Raw genomic sequence first — 6,247 nt, forward strand, 5'->3', positions numbered from 1 at the left:
CAATACCGTCAATAAATATTGAACGTGTAGCACCTTCAAAACGCGATCCATACATTTCTTCAGTACATCTTTTACTCTCATAATGTAAACATCGGCTCTGCCTTCACTCTCGGGGCTTAAAATCTTTCAAAACAAATTGAACAAATCTTAAAATAATTGTGGAATGCATTATCTGTAAATTATACGTACAAAATAAAAATATTTTCTTGCGTCATAACAAGCGTTCAGCAAAAAAAAATATGCAAATACTGACGCGATAAATATTGAACATGTAGCATTCTATGCGCGACTCATCCATCAAAGATCCGATCAAATATCGTCTAATACTGACGTGGGACACCTTAAGAGCGAATACCACACAAGTTACCCGAATTCCTTTCAAGCTTGTCGGTAGGTTTTGAAGTTGACGGTGTACTAACACCTACACAGCAATGGCTGACAAGAATTGTTTGTCACCCTGTTGGTGTATCGCCTAAGCGTATTACGGGTGATGGCAGCCATGTACTTAATAAAAGCAATTAGTAGAGATGGGTTTAGACCTGGGTATTTACCCAACGCTGGGTATTTCCCATTTATACCCAATTTCATACCCGGGTATTTTGTAATTTTGGGTAAATACTCATTTGAATAACAAATACTCGTTGTTACATAGAGAAACAGAGATGTGAACATTTTCGAATTTATTTTGAACATATTTTCTTTAGAGTGTATTTTGTTTATACATTTCTATGATTCGTTTTGCTCAGATAAGGCAGTTTTGACTGCATCAAACACAACAACAATTCTTAATAAGAACCGCTAATCAGCGTGCTTATGGCAATTCAATGTAATGAGAGGGAGCGATGGCAACAACAATGCTGAAGCAAAGAAGAAGAAAAAGAATTTGGTTCATTTGTTATATTTGTTCCCAGCGATTAGTAAACGAAATAAAGTGCGCGTGTTGATAATTATATTTTAAATGATGGGAAGACCGAAAAATGAAACTATTTGGAAACATTTTATAGAAGCGAAAGTAGCAATGAAGTTTCATGCTCACATTGCGAACAGCGGTACAAATTTGCAAATATAAATAAAATGGCAAAACATTTAATAAAGTGCATCAAGTGTCCATTATTAATAAAGCAAGGAGTTTCAAGACATGCTTGCAACCAATGTGACAATAAGCAAGATACAGAAAGCAAAAGATGCTCCGCCTTCATCTGATTTACATATGCATCTTCCTTCAAATTCAGCACAATACAACTTAGCTAAGGCTATATTTGTAACCGGCGCTCCTTTGACTATGGTGGAGCATCCATTGTGGAAGGATTTTTTTAAGGACCTAATCCACATTTCAAGACTCCAACTAGAAAAGCGATTTCCTGCACATATTTGGATAAAATTTATAACGAGATGAGTATGGACATTACTCTGCAACTAAAAGCAGCAAATTTTTTACATATTCAATGTGATGGATGGAGTAACCATTCGTAATGAAGGTGTTGTAAACTTTCTCATATCAAAGCCAGAAACTGTATTTGTGAAAAGTCTGTCAACACAGGCCAATCGGCATACAGCTCAGTATTTATCACAGGAAATTATTGAAATCATGAAGGAATACGGTGAACAAAAGTTTTTTGTGTTAATTGGTGACAATGCTGCAAATATGCAAAAGGCTTTCAAAAACGTAAAAGAAGCCTAACCCGAATGTTGGCCTATGGGTTGTGTAGCGCATAGTCTTCATCATAATAAAAAATTAAATTCTTTTAATTTATTTAAATTTTTCTTTATTCTGATTTATACCCACATTTTGGGTAAATACCCAGGTGCTTTGGGAAATACCTGGGTATTTACCTTTAAATACCCAATTTACCATTTGGGTATTTACCCTTGTCCCATCTCTAGCAATTAGCAACGTTGAACATAGGCGATTTCCATGACGTAGTTACAGTATTTCAATACGACTTAAGGTGAGTGTAAGTATTATCTGCGCGTAAACAGCAAATCTATTATGGCATTGGAAGGAAATCTAATTAAATTCAAAAAACACCCATTGAAATGTTAACAATGTAGCAGTTTAGATGGGCACTAGGTTTTTCTTGAAATTTTAACAAGCATTAAGTCAGTTCCAGGTGTTTCAGGATTTGCAGGTTTTACAAGTAAAGCGGTTTTCGCCATTAATAAACCTTATGGAAGGTGGCGTACGTAACAGCTTCCTGTAAAAACCTGCAATCATGAAGTACCTGTAACATACTTATTAAAAAAGAGAAACATCGGAAAATATCGATGTATCGATAGTTTTAGGGCGATTTTTTTCGGCATCGATGTTAGATGTTGGCTCTGAAAATTTGCATCCCTAGGTAGAGAAAGAAAAGGTGTGCTAGACATGCCCAGACTTGTTTATCTCAGTTTCAGTTTTGCCATCGCCGCGAGTTGTTTCGGTGTGCGCATAGTTATTTAAAAAAATCAAGTTTGATGCCAACCGGGGTTTCTCAGTGGATGTATAATTCATGTGAATTATAATTTGAAAGTATCTATTTAGCCAAGGAAAAAGCAAAGCAATATACTTAAACCAGCACTTACAGCAGATATTGACCTGGGTTTTCGCACGACTGTTCCTGTTTCATCGTTTCGTTTTAGGAAATTCTTACCACCATATACATATGTATTATTTACACTAGTAACTAGTTATGTAAATATGTATGTATTTTTTATGCTTAATATATGCAAATAAAAGAAGAAAGTAAACACAACAACCATCGAGTAATTTTTTATTTGTGACAAACTGAAACTTTTTTTCCAATAATAAACGGTTAGCTGATTCAAGTCTACAGCAAGTTCACAAAATTAATTGCAAACTTGTATCAACCAAAGCATTGTTTATATTTGCTCAACAATGATTTTATTCAACTAACAATATTGTCCACTCAAGCTAGTCGTTTTGTAATTATTAACAAATATACATTTGTCCCAACTAGAAGTCTCAAGTAAATGGCAGACTTTCGAGAACTAGATATTTATTTCGCCAAATCCAACTATGCCACTTGGTCACTATAACCAAATCTTGGTAATTATAACTAATCCTTTTTCTGAGTGTAACTTAAAATATAAAAGAAACAAGTAAGAAAGTCTAAATTCGGGCGGAGCCGAGCATTAAATACCCGGTGCAAGTATTAAATATGTGATTTTCACCCATTCGAAACCTACCGTAACATGAAAAGCCGGGTGTATCAATTTTGAGTAAATTAGTGTCCTTAAATTTCGAAATATTGAAGTTTCAAGCATTTCTGAAATTTACCGTTATATGAAAAGCGGCCGCAGTTTTAGTCCGATTTAACAATTTTCAACGTTTTGTTTTTATGTGACAAGCACAATAACTATACCGAGTTTGGTACAAATTGGTAGAACGGTTACCGAGATACATATATGTGATCATAAGTGGGCCACGCCTATTTTCCAAAATTTTATTATAAACGTATTTCCTGGTAAAGAATTGTTGCAAACATCAATTTTGAATAAATTAGCTTTAATATTTACTGATTTATAGAAGATTTCGTATTTTTCTAAATTACCGTTATATGGGATGGGGCATGGTTATTATCCGCTTTTAAAAAATTTCGGCCATTTGGTATGCTGTACCAAGGCTAGGGTTGCCAGATTCTAAAGGGGAAAGGAGTACATTTCTATTTTCGATAGAAAAAAAGCAGTACAAAACATAAAAAGGAGTACAATTTTTTTTTAATTTTTTGTGCCATTTATTATTACAAATTACATTAATTAGGTACAAACAAATAAAGATATCATAGAAAACTTCTTCAAAGCAACAATAAATGTTAAAAATGAATAACTTAATTCTACAAAAGAGTTCCAGACTCTTCCTGAATATGTGGCCCCTTTTTTAATTTAAGCCTTATAATTAATTAATATTTTTCTGATTTTTATACCCGAGCGCCCCCACCTGGCTACGACCATGCTTATTCAGCGTTTTTGCTGCATTTAAAATGCAACATTTAGCACTTTCGAACATATGTTTTCGAAGAGCGTTCATGCTATCGCATTTAGCAAAGGTACATTTACGCGAGTTCGAAATCTTATGCTTTTGACAAACAGCCGTGTTCTAGTTACTTATTCAGATCCATATCTATTACGATCAATGCTCACGCAGAAGATAATGTTCAAAAAACCCTAGTGAAAAGGAAAAGATAAATTTTAGACCAAAAATTCAATACAAAAACTTGAATTGTTTTAACCATAACCGAACATTTGTTTGTGTATATATTCATTTGTCGGTGCTGTCAATTAAATTTTCCTTACTTAATTAGGAAAAAAAACAAACAGGGTTGATAACAAATTGATCCAGATTTCTATCAGCATCACATCGATGTTGAATTTGCGTAACTTCTTTATCCATGGAAAGTAATGAAAAATAATAAATGAAATCTCGATCGTCGATCACTGAAACGCAGCTAGCCATGTATACGCGAAAAAGCAATGTTGCCACTTTTTATCATTAAACCATGTTCGAATCGTGGAAATTTTGGAAGATCTCAGGGTTGCTTTTAGCATTTAGATTCTTAATGCAAAACTTGAGTTGCATTTAATGGCATTTAGTTGACGAATTTTGTATCGATAAATGTACATTTAGAGTAGCATTTAGAGCTAAATGTGCTTTTACGCGTAAGCAAAAACAGCCCACTGCACCTTTTCACCATAGTTGCCAACTTGGTGCTTTAAGCACTAGATTTAATGCTTTTTGAAAATTAAAACGCCAAAAAAAAAATGATTTAGTGCCTAGTGCCTTTTTAGTGCTTTTTTTTCTGAACTAAAATTACTCCGATATAGTTAAAACCTGAAATAATTTTTAAATATTTAAAGCTGTGGCAGAACTGAATTTACAAAAATGTAAAAATTTAAATGCACTTAAATACAGCCATGATTGATAAAAAGCTGAACTTGCAAACCCACCTTGTTCAATTCTATTCGCGTTGGAAATGCTAGTAGATATGCGAGTAAGTTAAGTATTTCTTTTTTTCTTTTCTAATTATTTGTAAAAATTTTTATTTTTGTACCACCTGAGTACACACACATCGTTTCTTGGTGCTGAATCCAAATCTGGCCGCACAATTACTCTAGCACTAGAATTTTGAGATATCCTAACCTCAAAGTGCTAAAATCACGGTTTTTGGCGATATTTGAGGTTATATAATGAAAACATGAATTTGTTTGCTCATTTCTACTTGGGGCACGATGTTATGAAAAGAGCATCCATTGATTAAAAACCATTTGGTGCTTTTAGTTTGGTAAAACTCTTTTTTCCAAGTTTTTGGTGCTTTTTGAAAATCAAAAGCTGGCAACACTGCTTTTCACTATCACACTTAACTTTGCTTAATAAGTAGTGTTTGCCGCGACATGAATGGCAAAGTATAGGGCGTAAAATAATAACTTTCGCACAGGTTTTTTGAAAAATAAAAGGGTTGTTTATAGATTTTGCGAAACGAGCATTTTTTTGTTGACTTTGTAAATATTTTACTTTTATTTTATTAATTAGTTTTAAAATTTTCATCCTTATTTGCATCTGCCAGCTTTGCAAAATAAGTACATGTTTTTTTTCAGGTGTATTTTTTCTTTGACTTTTTATTAATAAAATAAAAGTGGTCTTTATAGATTTTGCGAAAAAAACTAGTTTATTGTTAATTATCCACAAATTTTACTTACATTTTATTGATTCGTTTCTAAATTTTAATTTTCATTTGAGTTTACCAGCGGTAAACACTTTGAGAGAAAAGCGCAAGCTGCACGCAGGTCTTCGTCGGTTACTTTATTACATATCTTCTGTAACCATAGGCTAATTTCGCCCATTTGGCTCCTTTATATTCCGTCTTTTGTCCAACATAAGGCCTCATACTCAGCAATCGAAAAGACTTGGAACTGGTAACTAGGAGGCCCTTCATTCGACCAACCCTATATAGTGTTTTTTTTTATTAATAAAAAGTCAAAGAAAAAATACACCTGAAAAAAAACATGTACTTATTTTGCAAAGCTGGCAGATGCAAATAAGGATGAAAATTTTAAAACTAATTAATAAAATAAAAGTAAAATATTTACAAAGTCAACAAAAAAATGCTCGTTTCGCAAAATCTATAAACAACCCTTTTATTTTTCAAAAAACCTGTGCGAAAGTTATTATTTTACGCCCTATACTTTGCCATTCATGTCGCGGCAAACACTACTTATTAAGCAAAGTTAAGTGTGATAGTGAAAAGCAGTG

The sequence above is a fragment of the Rhagoletis zephyria genome, unplaced genomic scaffold (genome assembly GCF_001687245.7).
Source record: "Rhagoletis zephyria isolate East Lansing unplaced genomic scaffold, Rhagoletis_zephyria_1.1 Rzeph_scaffold_00305, whole genome shotgun sequence".
Taxonomy (NCBI): Eukaryota; Metazoa; Arthropoda; class Insecta; order Diptera; family Tephritidae; genus Rhagoletis; species Rhagoletis zephyria.